Source organism: Mustelus asterias, chromosome 10, assembly GCF_964213995.1.
Source record: "Mustelus asterias chromosome 10, sMusAst1.hap1.1, whole genome shotgun sequence".
NCBI classification, from domain to species: domain Eukaryota; kingdom Metazoa; phylum Chordata; class Chondrichthyes; order Carcharhiniformes; family Triakidae; genus Mustelus; species Mustelus asterias.
In genome coordinates this window covers 81,138,784-81,158,384 of record NC_135810.1, presented here as the reverse complement: position 1 = coordinate 81,158,384, position 19,601 = coordinate 81,138,784, and positions in this window count along the sequence as shown.

Genomic DNA, 19,601 nt, shown 5'->3' with positions numbered 1-19,601 from the left:
TTCATTGCTTTCTTCCCACAGCCTCGCACTGAACATATCCTCATCCTAAATCTTTCCCTCCATGTGAACTTCCCAACTTTGACCTTGCCATCATATCAATTACACATCAGGCCATATCTGAGTACTTCCTGGGGTCACTCTCTGCCCACATCTCCCTTTCATGCCTCAACCTTATCTCCTTCTGTATTGCCCTGGAACAAAAACTATCCTCCAATTCACTTACAACTGCTAAATCTCAACTCTCTGGCCGTTGGTGCTCTGTTCGTCACAACATTTTGCAGCTACTGATTTGCTCAACCACACCCTCACCTCAGGGGAGTGGGTCTGAGTAGAATGCTCTTTCAAAGAGTCAGTGCACACTCAATGGGCTGAATGGCCTCTTTCTGCACTTGTAAAGAGTCGGTGATTCTTTTTATAATCAAAAATGTGCTGCTGCAAAGATGTCTGTCAAAGGTCAACTGATCTAACTTATGTATTGAAAAACTGCCTCACAAGGACAAAACAATACATCCCAGACTCCGAGGCATTAACTATACATATTCTGAAACCATCAAAAGACATTCCGGAATTGAATGGGCCTTTTTTTAAAACAAAGAAAGTGATTGTCATAACTTCCTCAGTGTGAGTGTCTTCAAATAATAAACCAGGATGTGGCTCATCAACCCAAGGTCACAACTGTATATGGAAAAGGAACTGCAATTGTGAGAGGCAGCCATGTTTTTCTCTTTGTAAAATCTCACCCTTTGTCTCAGCTCCACTCATCGGACAAAACTTTCCTTTGTTGCTTCCCCGCCATGGAGCGAGGGAGCATGTGGTTCCTGTATCTGCTGAGAACAGATTCCAACAGGGATTCAAAATCCTCTCCTGTTTAAGAAGCTTGAACCATTCAACTCTAACACGGGGTAGTGGGTGCAACATGTCAAACGCCTGCGCTATATTTTTAAGCACAGTAAGAAGTCTCACAATGCCAGGGTTAAAGTCCAACAGGTTTATTTGGTACCACAAGCCACAAGCTTTCGGAGCACTGCCCCTTCATCACCTGATGAAGGGGCAGTGGTCCGAAAGCTAGTGGCTTGTGTTACCAAATAAACCTATTGGACTTTAACCTGGTGTTGTGAGACTTCTTACTGTGCTTACCCCATTTCAACGTCAGCATCTCCACATCATGCAGAAAGTAAGACGTGCAGCAGCAGAAATCGCAATAACATCTATGCCTTAAGAACTGTAGACTGTAACATCTTAGGTCTCCAAGTCTCTTCCTTTTCAGGTTGACCAATACAACAAACTAACCTCCTGGTAATAAGACTACAAACAATTAACTTTGTGAAGTGCTGAAAAGCTAACCCTTTGAGGAAACCCCAAAACTATTTTGGTAAACGACTTCAGTTGTTGAATTCACCTAAATTAGTGAAAACATCTTTTCACCAGAGCTGTAAGAAATATTTTTCCAGACAAGACAACCATGGAAATTATGAGCTGTTCCTTTTGTTTGTGGCATCTAAAAGAGCACTAGTCTCTTCAACTATACTTCCCTGGAGTGTGACCGTGTTCTGTGTCCGTGTGAGTTAGTGCCGTAACGTTATATTCTGGCATGAGTGTTTAAATAAACAATCATCTTCCTTTTTTTAAATCCACAGAAAGCTTGCTGCTGGGTTATTCGAATTGTCCACACATTTGGGAGTTTTAGAAAACACGCACAGCTTCCTCTCAAAGCTGACTAATCGCAGACAGTTGGAAAGGGAACATGGATTTCAGCAGTTCCCTCTCACCTTGCCTGTAACATTATTGTTTAAGTCCTCAGAGAATTTTCAGAATGAATGTTGATACAGTGTTGGTGGTGTCTGGACAACGTGTCTCCCCTGATGTGTCACAAAGGTCATTTCCAAAGATGCAGTTGTTATGTATGTTAGGGCACAGCCCCTTGAAGGGACCAGGTCAGATGACCTGGGGTGTGAGGCGAGCTGGTTGGGAACCGCCCTGAGAGGGTAGTCAATGTTTGGAGTGTGGGGGCGAGTAGACTGTATAAAGACCTGTGTTCCCTAATGCTTGGCAGTGTAGCAGTTCTTGAGGCGACACCTCAGTACTCGGGGATTTAACAGCAGTAGTAAATTATAATAAGTCTTCAGAGGTAGAGGTCCCTTCACCAAAATCCCTTTATTTCCAATTCCAACAGCAGTATACAGAGTGCTAGCAGTCTATCTTCAGGAGTGCCAGAAATACATGGAAAAGACTCCCTGATTGGCCCATCAATTGACTCCTTAATCAAGGGACATCTTTTGCTGATTCCTTAATCAGGGAGTTCATATTCCAATAGGCCAACCTCAATGGCCTGATTGAAGTCATTATAAAATAGTGTACAAATTCCTCTGCAACTATATTACTCCCAAAGCTTGTATCTATAAGGAGAAGTGATAATTCACATATTAACCACCAAAATGCTGCCCAGCCTATGAGCACTGAAGCAATTTAATTGGCCTTAACCATTCTCTGAGTGGAGATTACTAGTATATAGAATCATAGAATCCTACAGTGCAGAAGGAAGTCATTCGGCCCATCGAGTCTGCACCGATCACAATCCCACCCAGGCCCTATCCCCATAACCCCAGGTATTTACCCCGCTAACCCCCTGACACTAAGGGGCAATTTAGCATGGCCAATCCACCTAATGCGCACATCCTTTGGACTGTGGGAAGAAACCAGAGCACCCAGAGGAAACCCACGCAGACATGGGGTGAACGTGCAAACTCCACACAGACAGTGACCCAAACTGGGAATTGAACCCGGGTCTCTGGCACTGTGAGGCAGCAGTGCTAACCACTCTGCCACTGTGCCACTTTAGAAGGAGGCCATTTTGGCCCATCAAGCCTGTACGACCACAATCCCACCCAGGCCTTATTCCCGCAAGCCCACACATTTACCCTGCTAATCCCCCTGACACTAGGGTCAATTTAGCATAGCCAATCAACCTAATCTGCACATCTTTGGACTGTGGGAGGAAACCCATGCAGATGCAGGAAGAATGTGCAAACTCCACACAGTGACCCAAAGCCAGAATTGAACCTGGGTCCCTTGCTCTGAGGCAGCAGTGTTAACCACTGTGCCACCGTAAGTTTATTTATTAGTCACAAGTAGGCTATATCCAGAGAAAACCCACACAGCCACAGGGAGAACGTGCAAACTCCACACAAACAGTGACCCAAGCCGAGAATCGAACCTGGGTCCCTGGAGCTATGAGGCAGTAGTGCTAACCACTGCACCACCGTGCTGCCCTATGTTTCTATCCTTCACTAAGAAGGCATCTGTTCACTACATGTCGGATTGACAGGTGATTCAGCTTAAGACTCTGGCTGTAATTCTCTGATCTCACCTGTGGCTGGGATTCTCCAGTCCCGCTGCTATGAATGGAGATTTGGCTGAGCGCCAAATTCTCCATTCACGCTGGCTGGGCGAACGACATCAGAGAATTACAGTCGCTATCTAGGCCACTTCAGAGGCTCTTTAGTGTCTAAAGTATCTGTGCAAAATTGGCTCCATAGTACAGTACACTATGTAAATGAAAGTTGTTCTTGGATGTTTATCAATACACATTTTATATAATCTCAACTTTAGTCTTTATTTTTGGCTATGTCAGTGCTACATTGCTTTCACAATGAATCTAGGTTAAGTTTAGTCCTTATCTAATAGTTTTTGACATTGAAGGAACTATTTCCTTAGGAAAATTTACCATCTACCTTCAAACCTATTAATTCAATCTTCACAATTCCTCTTCTTGCCACACATTTTGCTATAAGCCTGATTCTGAGATCACCCCTGCCATATTAACTTCTTGTTAATACGATTTTACTTAATATTTTTAGTCATTTTAGCCCAATAACATCATACAACTCATTTATAATGAGGCTTGTAAAAAAAGCTGGAATATATTTTGAGGATTAGTCTTCCCCTTTGGTTAAAATTTACATTCAGCTTTGCACTGGACTGTCAGCAAATTAACTTGTTTCTTAGCATTGACTTGAACCAGGAATGTTAAGTGTTATCAATTCAATCAATCATTACTTTATTTTCTCTGCTGAAAATGAAATGACCAATGTTAGATATCTGTCCGTGGAGGAAATAATAATTTAGAAGGAAATTCTTGGATTGCTGTGATTTCAATGCTACAACCTACTACTCTATTTTGTCTATAACAAGGGCAGTGACATCCAATCACTGAGTGAATCACTGGGAGTCAGATCTCGTGGTAAAGACTCCCTGATGACTTAATTAGTATTCAACAGTGTGAAGCTGAGCAATATAGACCAAAGAGGTTTCCAGTTTGTCTTCCAGTTTGTGCTGAGGTAGTTGATTGCAGCCAGGATGGCACTTAAAACTCTACAAATTGCCTCAGAGTCTTGATCAGGTTAAATTACCACCTAATAATCCTTGCTGCAGAGTGTGACCAATTGCTAAGGACAGCATAGTCAAAAGAGTTTGATAAGGGCGGCATTAGAGTTGGCTGTGATGCCCTCCCTGCCCACTGGCTAGACTAACACATGAAGAATCCTTCAAGAAAGGAGAACAAGGGATAAAAATAGCAAACTTAAAATATTGTGTTTTCATTCACGAGTAATTGTGGAACGATATACAAAACCAGCCGTATCTCCAAATTAATGTCATTTCAGAAGGAAATCTGACTAACAAGGGCTGGTAGGCATTTATTAGGGCAAATCCTCCTCTTATTTGTGCACTCTAGTTTGCCCCGGAACAGCACACAGAAAGAATGGAGATCAACGTGTCTCCAAGTGATCCTGCCCGATATTGGGGATGATTTTCCCATCAAAAGCTACAAAAGCAGTGCAGCAGGCCAGGAGACACGAGCAGAGGCTGTTTCGCGAGCTCCTCACCGGGTGCCACAGCCACCGCCAGTCTTTGGCAGCTGGATTTCCAGCGCCGTCAGCTCTGCGCCACAAATTGGTACGGAGCTGCATAAATTATGGTTGTCTCATTACCATATATTTAAATATCATCACTGGGCTGATGCGCGTTATCACACACGAGGCTTGAGATGCTCAGGAAATAAAGGCTTTTATTTGCTGTTACAACGAAGCTACTAATTATATACACAATCCCAGACTGAGGGGTCCCAGACAGAGCAGTGACCTTTATACCTCTCCCAGGAGGCAGAGCCCGACTGGGATGTACCATAATAACTATAATACAAGGTGTAACAGCCCAACCCTAACCCCAACAGCAACAAGTAGAACAACCCATCCCTAACCCCAACAGCAACATATATACATACTTGTAGTACTGGCCAGACCCTGGCTCAGTACTATCTAGTGGGAACCAACGATGGTTCACCACATGGGCCCAGGACTGAAATCTGCGGGCCCACTAGCATCTCCCCCTTGCCAGAAGTGGTTCAATCCAGCAGGGTTTAGCATAGCTCTCCACTTGTGGGGAGCAGGTGGCCCGACCGTGCTGGAGTGGAGGGGGGCCAATGAGGCCCCAGAGGGTCGGGTGGTGGGGGAATGGTGTCCCCTTGACATTGCCAGCCTGGTAGTGCCTGCCTGGGCCGCCTGGCACTCCCCACCGAACATCGGGCAGTGGGGCCTACTGGAGGGGGCGGGGCCTTTAGGGGGTGATCGGTGAACGGTGGGGGTGGGGGGTTCTGCTGCCACTCTGCACGTGGGCTGAATGGCCAGGGGAGGGAGGCCAGCAATCGGGCCTGGGCATCGGGGGGCAGGGGGAGTTCGGATTGAGAGTTGGGGGGTTTGGGGTTGCCGGAGGATAAGGATCAGGAGATTGGGGCTGCAGGAGGGGGTGGAGGGGGGGTGGGGAGATCAAGGCGGCCCAGGGGTGAAAGGGGGGTTTGAGGCTGGCCCGGACACATCTGGGGTATCAGCGATCGGACTGTGAGGGGGTCACGCGGCCGGTGATGCGGGGGTCGGGAGGCTGGCCAGCGATCAGGAGGCCGGCAGTGCTGACTATTTCGCATGTGCCAATCTCGGCATTGACAGATTGGCGCATGCGCAGAGGCCTGCTCAGGGCTATGCTGCCGGCCTCTCCTGCGGGAATAGGCCCCTGATTTTCAACTGGATTCATGCTAGTGCACTCAGCAGTGCACCGAGTGTGGGAGATTCATGTTGAAAATCCCGCTGAAAATAACAGCTGGATTTACTCCAGTTTTTACGCAAATTCGACACTTGGAATTATTTTGGGAGAATCACCCCCATTGCGTTTGACGGGAGGTGTGTGCGAAATGCCATTCTTACTGCCTGATTCTCCCTTATACAAGTGAAGTTGGTCTTTGGTGAAGTGCGACACTAGCAGTAGGGAATCAGCAGCCCGCTTTGCACCTCGCCTGATTTTGTTCTCAATTACTTTCAGTAGTTTAGAAAATCAGATTTATAATGATGCCAAGCAAGCTGACAATATTCTCCCACTTTGTACTCATGTCAAAAACTAGATTCAGTTCCACTGTATCTCAGTACCATAAGAGAAAGATCCAGGCCATCGTTTTTTTTAAACTATTGTTCTAGTTTTTGTGCTAATGTTGATTCGATGCAAGCTTTAAGGTCAAAATCTTTGGATGGTGAAAGAGAACTGGGAGAACTATCTCCAATTTTCATTTCTTTTCTCACCCATTTTCTCCTTCTCCACTGTCCTTTCCTGGGATATGATTTGAGTACCCGTCAACCTCCGGTACTTCAAGTTCACCTTATTAATGTGTGGGTTTGACAGAATGGTGTCATTCAGCTATATAATGACTGCTGGTATCAGATAACCCAACCAATCATTAACAAAACATCCATATTTCCAAAAGGGTAATTGGATGGCAATTCAGGATGGGGATCTTTAGCAACTTTTCCCTTCATAGAATTTATCATCGACCATTGAAGGGTTATTCTATGCTTCAAACACGAGAATTACAGGAAATAATGAGAGAACACTTGAGTACCTGAATTCATGTTTATAAGATCAGACACGCAATGCAAAATTCTATTTTATTGTGAAGTGTTAGAAAGCTTCTAATCAGATTCAGGAAAGACCACAGAGCCGACACTAGTAGTCTCAGTCACATACAAACACACACTTTTAAAAGTTTTTTATTTATTAGTCACAAGTAAGGCTTACATTAACACTGCAGTGAAGTTACCGTGAAATTTCCGGAGTTGCCACATTCCGGCGCCTGTTCGGGTCAATGCATCTAACCAGCACGTCTTTCAGACTGCAAAAGGAAACCCACACAGACACGGGGAGAATGTGCAAACTCCACACAGACAGTCCAAAGATATGTAGTTAGGTGCATTGTTCATGCTAAATTCTCCCTCAGTGTACTCAAATGGGTGCTGCAATGTGGTGACTAGGGGGATTTTCACAGTAACTTCATTGCAGTGCTAATGTAAACCTACTTGTAACACTAATAAATAAACTTTAAAACTTTGAGGTAAGCCACAGAATTCTGACCTGCTCTTGTAGCCATTCTATCAATTTGTCTGATCCAGTTCAGTTTTCGGTCAATGCTAACTCCAGAATGTTGATAGCGGGGCATTCAATAATATTAACGCCATTAAATGTCAAAGAGAGATGGGTTAGATTTTCTCTTTTTGGAGATGGTCATTGCCTGGCACTTGCGGTGTGTGAATGCTGCCTCTTATTCGCCCAGATTGAATGTTGTCCAGCTCTTTCTGCATCTACACATGACCTGCTTCAGTATTTGAGCAGTTGCTAATCGTGCTGAACATTGTGCAATTATTAGCAAACAATGTTACAGGATCTCTGCCCATGATTTCATGTCAAATTGGAAATATCTTGTCATCTTGCTCTTCTGTGTGAATGTGTCCTGTTCTCTCTTTGTGACACAAAAAATAACAGGGTGATGGAATGGGAAATAGTCACCAAGGAGAAGAAACCAAGGGCACATGTATGACGCAGCAGTGTGGATCTTAGCGGTGCCACAGGGGAAACCGCCTGTTGAGGTACTGATGGCGGCGGGGGAGATGAAGGTCCTTTTCAGGCAAAGAGTGGCATGCTACACATTTTCCCCACAGGGCGGAACTTTATTCTTTGCATTGCAGGGGACTTTCCTAAGCTTACAATGGAATCTACAGCAACTTCAACTTCTGCTGGGTCGAATAAAGTCATGCATTTGTGTGGTGAACCATCGTTGGTTCCCACTGGATAGTACTGAGCCAGGGCTGGCCAGTACTACAAGGATGTATATATGTTACTGTTGGATTGTACTACTGTTGCTGTTGGGTTAGGGTGGGGTTGTTACACCTGTGTTTGTTACGGTTGTGGCACATCCCAGTCGGGCTCCGCCTCCTGGGAGAGGTATAAGAGTCCCTGGTCTGGCCGGGACCCCTTCAGTCTGGGATAGTGTACTAAAGTTCTGATAGCTTCATTGTTAGTTAATAAAAGCCTTCTTTTACTGAAGCTTCGAGCCTCGTGTCCAAATTGATGTGAATCAATTTTATTAACTAAAATTAAACTCTCGACGGAAGAAAAAAAAGAAAGGAGAGTATGGAGCAAATCCTCAAGCCAGAACGTCTGACGCTAGATCCACGTGCGGTGGGCGCTTCTAACACCTTCGACCACTGGCTGAAGTGTTTCGAAGATTACCTAGCAGCCTCCGCAGCGGTCACCACAGATGATGACAGACTCCGGGTCCTCCATGCGAGGGTAAGCGACACAGTCTACCTCGCGATCCGTGCGGCCACCACTTACCCTAGGGCCCTCGAGCTTCTAAAGAAGCGCTATACAAAACCTCCTAACGAGATACACGCTCGTTACCTCCTCGCCACACGACGTCAGCAGTCGGGCGAAACCATGGAGGACTATGCCAATGAGCTCTTACAGCTAGCCAGGGGCTGTGACTGCAAAGCTGTGTCGGCTGAGCAGAGCATGTACGACCTCGCCCGAGATGCGTTTGTGGCCGGGGTCGGGTCATCATACATCCGTCTCAAACTGCTAGAAAAGGGAAATCTCAACCTTACCCAGGCCATCGAATTAGCTGAAATGCTCGAGTCGGCTTCGAAGAGCTTAGTCTGATATCCAGAGGACCACGTGGAGACAACGTGGCAGGAGCAGTCGCAAATCCCTCCTCGCCCCTTGGGCTCGAAGTGCTGTGGTATGGCGTGCTCCCATTTGGGCCAGACGACGGCTGCAGCCCCATGCGGCCCGCGGTGCTATTTCTGCAGAGGAGCAAAACATACCCGACAAAAGTGTCCCGCTAAAGCGGTAATCTGCACCGCATGCGGTAAAAAAGGTCATTATGCAAAAGTGTGCAGATCGAAACCCAGGAACGGCAGTGCGGCCTGCGACTCTTCGGAGCTTGGATCATCACCATCGTTGTCGAAGTCGTCGCGGGGTTCGTCCACGTGCGAGTCCAGGACGACGCCATTACGGTCGACGGAGTCGGAGGAGTATGACCACCAGGGGTCGCTGGGTTTGGCGCCCTCACCCACGTGTGATTCATGGGGGCGGCCATGTTGGTCGACGATGACCACGAGCGACCAGCAGGGGTCCTCAGCATCGACTTCAGCTGTCTGCAGTGGCGTTCATGAACCAACGGTGGCGTCGATCATCCTGGACCAGGCTAAGCCTCTAGTAGAACCACGAGTTACAACCCTAGGGGTAATGGACAGGTGGAACGAGAGAATGCTACAGTCTGGAAGGCTGTCCTACTGGTGTTGAAATCCAAAGGTCTTCCAGTCTCCCGTTGGCAGGAGGTCCTCCCTGATGCGCTTCACTCTATTCGCTCCCTCCTGTGTACGGCAACCAATGCTACTCCCCACGAGAGGATGTTCTCATTCCCTCGGAAGTCTTCCTTGGGGATATCTTTACCAGCTTGGTTGACGTACCCAGGACCCGTCCTCCTGCGGCGACATGTAAGGGCCCGCAAGTCCGACCCCTTGGCCGAACAGGTCCACCTCCTCCACGCCAACCCTCAGTATGCCTATGTGGCATATCCTGACGGGCGAGAGGACACGGTCTCGATCCGAGTCCTGGCGCCTGCAGGGGACGTAGCAACTCCTGTCGCTCCCATACCCCCAGTAACAAACCCATTATCTCTAATTTCTTCCCCGGACATGGCGCGGGCAGCATCGGGACCATTGCTTAACAATTTTACTCCAATGCACAGCTTGCCTGAGCCCCGAAGATGGTCGCCACCGCAGGGTGTGTCAGGATCCCCTGCACTACCGTCTCCTCAGGGTCAACCGGCCTGTGAGTCCGTGGAAGAACAGCTGGACGCCGTTTTGGGGAGAACGCCACCGCAAGTGCCTACTCCGGTGTCACCGCCGGTATTGAGGAGGTCACAACGACGGTGCAGTCCTCCAGACCGTCTGAACTTATAGACTGCTGACACTTTATTCTGTTTTTGTACCCCGCCGGCCTTTGTTCTCAAAGGAGGGGTGAATGTGGTGAACCATCGTTGGTTCCCACTGGATAGTACTGAGCCAGGGCTGGCCAGTACTACAAGGATGTATATATGTTACTGTTGGATTGTGCTATTGTTGCTGTTGGGTTAGGGTGGGGTTGTTACACCTGTGTTTGTTACTGTTGTGGCACATCCCAGTCGGGCTCCGCCTCCTGGGAGAGGTATAAGAGTCCCTGCTCTGGCCGGGACCCCTTCAGTCTGGGATAGTGCACCAAAGTTCTGATAGCTTCATTGTTAGTTAATAAAAGCCTTCTTTTACTGAAGCTTCGAGCCTCGTGTCCAAATTGATGTGCATCAATTTGGTAAATATCTGGCAGCAGAGTTATCCCTGATTGGAATTTGTCTCATTTCATGCATTGAGCAGAAACCTGATGGATTCAGGTTTGACTTCAATTTGCTTGCACCCCACAATGAGCACTCTTTTCCCCTCTTGGGTAGATGCCAGCTTCATCCTGTTTGCCGTACACAAGCACAGAAGCTTACACAATGAGGAGGAGGATCTGACCTTGCAAAATCTGATGAGACCCGGTCATCTGCACTCCCAGTCCCAGCCCGCTCATCTTCACTGATATGCCTGCATTGATTTTAACTGAGTCGCACAGTTCAAACCACCGCAATTTATCCTACATTAAACAGCAAATTATTGTTCTCTCCACTCATATCGCAGAAGTTTGTGTCCTTCTGAATTTTGATTCCACCGCTCACATGCTGGCGTCTTAAGATTTTAATTACAGAGTTTACCGAACGGCATTAATGATTTGCAAAATTTCTGAAGGCAGAGTATTTTTGGAGTGATTGGAAAATAATACCAAGCTGATGCCCATAACGTGCTGTAAGTTTTGTCAATGTGCAGTCATGTGGAAAAATAACATTAGCATACTTAAAAATAACACACCATTGACGGTTCTGAAGGGATTAGGATATCATGCTAATTTGTTCTTGATGCACATTGAAGTGTTTTCCAAGGTCAGCTTACTATGATAATTATACAGAGATCCATAGCAACATTAGTCATGGGTGTAAATATTTTCAAGTCCCTCGAGGCATAAACATCTGAAAATGGTGTGCAGAACATTCAGTGCCTCATTTACAAATGTCTCAGACAAGAACAATCACTGCTACCCGACCCCCAGACCCCCTTTTCTCCACTTGGGGACTTGTCTCTGACTTTCAGAATAGGCAGAAAGCTGCATCGTGGAACCCTTACTCAACCGGGAAATTTAGGTTAAATGATCAGTCAACTTGCTATTCATCCCTGGCAGCTGTGTAAACTGTCATCAAACCAATAACTTAAAGGTCTCAGTGTGGATATCTGTCCGTACATCTGACACTTAGCTTCCTCCCAAGTCCCATATATGATGAACAATGTTAGTGAATTTCTCCACTGACAATGGCCAGTTTTGCCAAACCTTTGGTGATTGGCTGAGGAACAGGAAGGCTGGCAAATTGGCATGGGAGGGTTGCCCAACATCTTCTGACATTGGGAATATTGGCACATCAACCCCCAACTAAGGACCTGACTGGACTAAAGTGACCAATTCAGGGACATTTCCCACTTAGATGGACATTTTGCACAATGCAGGCCATAAAAGAATCTGCCTTATTAGCTCATGGCCTCCTCCAGTCAAAGAGAGGCGGCTCTCCTGGAGTGCTACATTGTAATGTTGCACTTTCAGAAACTTCATTAGTGAACAAAAAAGGATTTATCATGTCGAGCAGCATGGTTGAAGCTTATTCTAAATTAGCTCTGCCAGGATGAATTGCTCCCCCTGGGGTGATTCACCACCTTGGGTTCTGATTGGTCACCTGCTATCTGGCTCTTAAAGGGACAATCACCGCATAGATACAAGAAACCACCCAGCGGATGCAGGAAAAATGCACCAGGCTACATTGTAGGCCCACATCCCTGGGCAGCTTTAAGTGCAGGGTTGGCATGATGAATCAGACATGCATAGGCCTGTTGCCAGGTGGCAGGCTGCCCTTGTTTTTTAAAATTCATTTTTGGGATGTGGGTGGCACTGGCTGACCAGCATTTTTGCCCATCCCTCATTGCCCTTGAAAACTGCTGTAGTCCCTGAGGTGTAGGTACACCCACATTGCTGTTAGGAAGAACTTTCCAGGATTTTGTTCCAGTGACAGTTAAGGAATAGCGATACATTTCCAAGTCAGGATGGTGAGTGACTTGGAGGGGAACTTCCAAGTTGTGGAGCTCCCATGTGCCTGTTGCCCTTGTCCTTCTAGCTGGTAGTGGTCATGGTTTGGAAGGTGCTAAGGAACCTTGGTGAGTGTCTGCAGTGCATTGTGTAGATAGTACACACTGCTGCCACTGTTCAATGGTGGTGGAGGGAGTGAATGTTTGTGGAAGGGGTAATAATCAAGTGGGCTGTTTGTCCAGGATGGTGTCAAGCTTCTTGAGTGTTATTGGAGATGCACTCATCCAGACAAGTGGAGAGTATTTGATACGCGATTGATTCACACAGGAGGCTAGGACATACCCGGGAATAAAGGCTTTTATTCACAACAAGATTGGAGCACACTACTTAACAATACTATCCCAGACTAAGGGCTACTAGGAAGTAGCAGTGACCTTTATACTCCTGTAAGAAGGCGGAGCCGAACGGAGTGTACCACATAAACAATGATAACAGGTGGAACACCCCAACCCTAACCCCAACAGTAACAAGAGTAACATATGTACAAATACCCATAGTGGTAACCATCTATGGTTCACCACAGTATTCCTTTACATTCCTGCCTTGTGCCTTGTGGATGGTGGATAGGCTTTGGGAGTCAGGAAGTGAGTTACCCGCTGCAGGACTCTTGGCCTTTGACTTGCTCTCGGAGCCACAGTATTTATATGGCTCATCCAGTTTAGTTTCTAATCAATGGTAACCCTCAAGGTATTAATAGGGGGGGATTCAGCAATGGTAATGCCATTGAATGTCAAGGGTGGTAGTTTGATCCTCTCTTGTTCAAGATGGTCATTGCCTGGCATTTGTGTGGATGAAATGTTACTTGCTACTTGTTCGCCCAAGACTGAATATTGCCCGGATCTTGCTGCATGTCTACATGGACTGCTTCAGTATCTGAGGAGTCACGAATGGTGCTGAAAATTATGCAATCATCAGTGAACATCCCCACTTATGAATTATGATGGAAGGAAGGTCATTGATGAAGCAGCAGAAAATGTTGGGGCCTTACCTCGTCAGGCCTACATGTGACTCCAGAGCCCCAGCTGCCTTCCAAGGGCAACTAGAGATGGGCAATAAATGCTGGCCAGCCAGCGACGCCCATGTCCCACTGATGCATAAAACAAAATTGCCCAGGAATGTCCTGTACACAAAATGCAGGACAAATCCAACCTGGCCAATTATCACCCCCATCAGTCTACTCTCGATCATCAGTAAAGTAAATCTGGAAACAAATAATTTCATTAAAAATAGCTATTTTGTTTCGGATTTATGAGTGAGTAACCAATTCTAAATTTGTGGAAAAACATGCAAGCAGAGTAATGCCGAGAGCTCGGAAAATTTGGCTGGGACAGCCGTGTGGTGACTCCTTGGTAATAAGACGCTGGTTTGGGAAAGAGAATCCAATTGCATCAAATATCTGTCGACGGGTTCCTGCATCAATTTCACCTGTCTTCACCACCTTGGTCATCAGTAAAAAAGCTGCAAACTGCTCGCTATCATTTTTTTGCATCTTGCAGAACCTAGAGACATTGCTCGAGTGCTTTGCTTCTTGCACTACTTTACTGGACACTATCCTGAGGAACTCCTGCAGCGATATCCTGGAGTTGAGATGATTGGCCTCCAATCACCACAACCATCTTCCTTTGTGCCAAGTATGATTCCAGCCAGTGGAGGGTTTCCCCCGATTCTCACTGATTCCAGTTTGGCTCGGACTCCTTGATGCCATACTGAGTCAAATGCTGCCTTGATGTCAAGGGCAGTCACTCTCACCTCACCTCTTGGCTTTTTTGTCCATGTTTGAACCAGGAGCTGAGTGACCCTGGCAGAACTCAAACTGGGTGTCACTGAGCAGGTTATTACTAAGCTAGTGCTGCTTGATAGCACTGTTGATGACAGCTTCCATCACTTTACTGATGGGGGCGATAATTGGCCAGGTTGGATTTGCCCTGGATTTTGTGTACAGGACATTCCTGGGCAATTTTATTTTATTCATCAGTGGGACATGGGCGTCACTGGCTGGCTAGCATTTATTGCTCATCTCAAGTTGCCCTTGGAGGGCAGTTGAGAGTCAACCACATTGCTGTGGCTCTGGAGTCACGTGTAGCCATGATGTGGAGATGCCGGCGTTGGACTGGGGTAAACACAGTAAGAAGTCTCATAACACCAGGTTAAAGTCCAACAGGTTTATTTGGTAGCACAAGGCTTGTGCTACCAAATAAACTTGTTGGACTTTAATCTGGTGCTGTGAGACTTCTTACTGTGTCATGTGTAGGCCAGACTAGGTAATGGTCTAAAGGACATTAGTGAATCAGATGGGTTTTTTTGACAATCAACAATGGTTTCATCAGTAGATTCTTAACTCCAGATTTTTTTAAATTGAACTCAAATTCCACCGTCTGCCGTGATGGGATTTGAACCCGAGTCTACAGAACATTAACTAAGTTTCTGGATTCATAGTTTAGCAGTAATACCATGAGGCCATCTCCTCCCCAAATCAGTGTCAGATATCAGTGTTGTAGCTATACTGGAGCAGCTTGGCTAGAGGTGTGACAATTTCTGGAGCACAAGTCTTCAGTTAAGCAAAAGAGTGCAGACAGGCCAGGAAAACTGGTAGGAATGAGTGGCTGAAAGTTTTTACTCATACCGTCTACGACTTTGACACTGCTGACACCTCAGCTCATCTGCTTGTGACATGAACACCCTTTCCAGCACTGATGATAGAGGCTTCCACTGCAGGTGCAGATTGCCTAGCCTTTCCCAGGCCTGTCAAGAGTTACGCAACCCAGAGATCACCTGTCACAGGCATCTACTAATGCACTGGAACAGCAAGGCCAGCAGCTTGATCCCACGTCAGCTCCAGCCACAGGGGATTAATACAGAAGCACCCTGAAACAAATGGAGTCTGATGGGGTTACCTTTACTGCACATATAACTGTGTGTTTGATTTGTTCACTGTTTCATGTCTTACTTCAGTGTCTCGAGTGATACCAGCTCCCCCTGTGGGTCATGAGCAGATGTAGTGGAGTTGGAGCCCATGGAAGTGGCATGAGTGACTGAAGGGCAAGGATGGATCATGGACCTGGGGCCCGTGACAATGTTGTAGTGTGGCATCACATGCTACCCAGGTATCCACAGGGAGATGAGTGACTCTAGCCCACTGGCAGCATGGAGATTCTCAGCTAAATATAGTGTGGATGAGGTGAGCGTAACTTTCCCTGTGCACATGTGTCTATAGCTGCTGCAATTGGTGTCTCCTGCAGTCCATTAGCTGCACCTCCGCTTCCCTCTCATCCTCCTCATCGGAGAAGGTGGCACACTGAAGGGAATTATCTAGTGCCGGTTCAACTCCTCTTTGCTGTGCCAGGTTGTGCAGAGTGCAACAGACCACCACAAAACCGGACAACATTGAGGGTCTGCATTGGAAGGCACTCCCAGAGCATTCTAACTTCTGAAGCACATTTTCAGTTGGCAAATTGTCTGTTCAATGTTTGCCTTTGTAGTGAAATGGCTGCAGTTGTTTGAATCCTCTGCCTTGGCGTTGGGTTCCACGCTGATGTGAATAGCGTGGAAGTCCTCAGTCGATATCTCTGTCACCAGAATCCACTTGCAACAGCTTTCTGACGCAGTGAATAATTGATTCATGGCAGCTTCTCAGGAACCCGATGAGTACACTTGCTTGATTCCTTTGTAGTGGTCACACATGGTCTGTGCATTAAGGAATCTTGATAGCCATAAGAATGCAATCTATATTCCCCAGCCCTGCCATGGTATTGACCTGAGCAGCCTCCCAGCCTGACATGTTGTCCAGATTCTTATGTACCCTCCTGTCCTCATGAACAATGCATCCATCACCTGCTTTATGTAATAATGGGCAGCAGATTGCAAGATGCTTAGTGGGGTGGACTGACTCGATTGTGAAACATTTCAGCACCACCACCACCTTTACTGCCAAAGACAAAGCAAGGGTCCCAACACTGAACAAAGAACAAAGAACAATACAGCACAGGAACAGGCCCTTCCGCCCTCCAAGCCCGTGCCGCTCCCTGGTCCAAACTAGACCATTCTTTGGTCTCCCTCCATTCCCACTCCGTTCATATGGCTATCTAGATAAGTCTTAAACGTTCCCAGTGTGTCCGCCTCCACTACCTTGCCTGGCAGCGCATTCCAGGCCCCCACCACCCTCTGTGTAAAATATGTCCTTCTGATATCTGTGTTAAACCTCCCCCCCTTCACCTTGAACCTATGACCCCTCGTGAACGTCACCACCGACCTGGGGAAAAGCTTCTCACCGTTCACCCTATCTATGCCTTTCATAATTTTATACACCTCCATTAAGTCTCCCCTCATCCTCCGTCTTTCCAGGGAGAACAACCCCAGTTTACCCAATCTCTCCTCATAACTAAGCCCCTCCATACCAGGCAACATCCTGGTAAACCTCCTCTGTACTCTCTCCAAAGCCTCCACGTCCTTCTGGTAGTGTGGCGACCAGAACTGGACACAGTATTCCAAATGCGGCCGAACCAACGTTCTATACATCTGCAACATCAGACCCCAACTTTTATACTCTATGCCCCGTCCTATAAAGGCAAGCATGCCATATGCCTTCTTCACCACCTTCTCCACCTGTGACGTCACCTTCAAGGATCTGTGGACTTGCACACCCAGGTCCCTCTGCGTATCTACACCCTTTATGGTTCTGCCATTTATCATATAGCTCCTCCCTACATTATTTCTACCAAAATGCATCACTTCGCATTTATCAGAATTGAATTCCATCTGCCATTTCTTTGCCCAAATTTCCAGCCTATCTATATCCTTCTGTAGCTTCTGACAATGCTCCTCACTATCTGCAAGTCCTGCCAATTTTGTGTCGTCCGCAAACTTACTGATCACCCCAGTTACTCCTTCTTCCAGATCGTTTATATAAATCACAAACAGCAGAGGTCCCAGTACAGAGCCCTGCGGAACACCACTAGTCACAGGCCTCCAGCCGGAAAAAGACCCTTCCACTACCACCCTCTGTCTTCTGTGACCAAGCCAGATCCCTGGGGAACACCTCTTTCAACTCATCTTCAGCCTGAGAAATTCCCACTATACTTACTCTCTGTTTCCAATCTCTAAGCCAACTTCCAATCCACGCTGCAAAGGATCCATTCATCCCAAACATTTCTAATTTGCTAACAAACCTGCCATGTGGCACCACATCAAATGCGGCACGGTGGCACAGTGGTTAGCGCTGCTGCCTCATAGCTCCAGGGACCCGGGTTCAATTCCCGGCTTGGGTCACCGTCTGTGTGGAGTTTGCACATTCTCCTCGTGTTTGCGTGGGTTTCCTCCGGGTGCTCCGGTTTCCTCCCACATTCCAAAGATGTGCAGATTAGGTCGATTGGCCATGCTAAATTGCCCCTTAGTGTCCTGGGATGTGTAGGTTAGAGGGATTAGTGGGGTAAAATGTGTGGGGTTGTGGGGATAGGGCCTGGGGTGGGATTGTTGTCGGTGCAGACTCGATGGGCCGAATAGCCTTCTTCTGCACTGTAGGGTTTCTATGTTCTATGTTCTTTCTGAAAGTCTAAGTATACAAGAACCATGGCATTACCTTCATCCACTGCCTGTATTTTTGATTTGATTTGATTTATTGTTGTCATATGTATTAACATACAGGGCCCGATTTTACCATTGCGTCGGGCGCGAAAACGTGGTAAAGTCGGACGTGAGGCTATTAACGCGATCCGCACCTGCATCCGCACAGATGCCCACTTTACCGAGGCCCGGGAATGGCCGCGTTCAGATTCGTGCCCAAAACGGGCGCAACGGCGATTTAAGTGCATTTGCATACATTTAACTTGAATCAATGAACTGCCCGCCCAACTTTATCTGCATTTCCCCCTTTACCATTGCGTTCATGCGTCCAGATTCGGCGTGAAACAGACCTGCTCGGCAAAAAGTCTGTTTCGGGTGCTCCAGCTTCTGAAGAGGTAGGTTCAGAGCTTCCAAAGGCTCACTGACTCAGATCGGTGGTGGCGGGGGTGGAGGGAGGGGGAGGCGGGCCAGATCATTCTCTGGTGGGGGGTGGGGTGGGAGGGAGGAGGGAGGTCCGATCATTGTCTGGTGCAGGGGGTCGGGGCAGGGGGGGTGGGGGGTTGGAGGCGGGCCAGATCATTCTCTGGTTGTAGGGGAGGCGGGAGAAGGGAGACCCGATCATTCTCTGGTGGGGGGGGGAGGAGGAGGAGGCGGGTCAGATGTATCTCTGGTGGGGGGAAGGTGGGAGAAGGGAGGCCTGATCATTTTCTGGTGGGGGGGGAAGGCCCGAACTTTCTCTGGTGGGCGATCTCTGATACACGCACCTATATGTTTCATTACACAGCTTCAATAAAGGCCTGGACCTCAGTGGATTTTGCAAGTGCAGGCAGCAGAGACAAGGGATTCCATAGCTGTAATAGTGCACATGCACTTAAATAGTGAAACTGTCAAAGTCTTCGGCTGTGAGTATGTGAATTATACTGGGAGGGAGGCCAGATGGATCTCTGGTGGGTAGTGGGGGGGGCAAATGGATCTCTGTTGGAAGGGGGGGTGCAGGGGGAGGGAGGCCAGATGGATCTCTGGTGGGTGGGGGGAAGGCGGGGGGAAGGAGGCCAGATGGATCTCTGATGGGGGTGGGGGGGAGGCCGGATGGATCTCGGGGGCGGTGGGGGGGGTCAATATGGATATCGGATGGGGGTGGGAGGTAGGTCAGATGGATCTTGGGGAGGGGGGTGGAGGGCCAGGGGGGTCCGCTGCCACTCTGCGGGCGATCTTTGGGGGGGGAAAGGGGGCAGGGGATCATGATCGGTCTGGATCGAGGTGGGGGGGTGGGTGGATAAGGGGGACAGTTATGTTGTGGGGGTGGGGGCGATGTCTGTGGGGACCATCACTCCCGCTTTTCACTCCTGGGCCGCTTTATCTGCTTTTTGCAGCCTGGGGGCAATGTGACTGCAGCGTGATTTTCA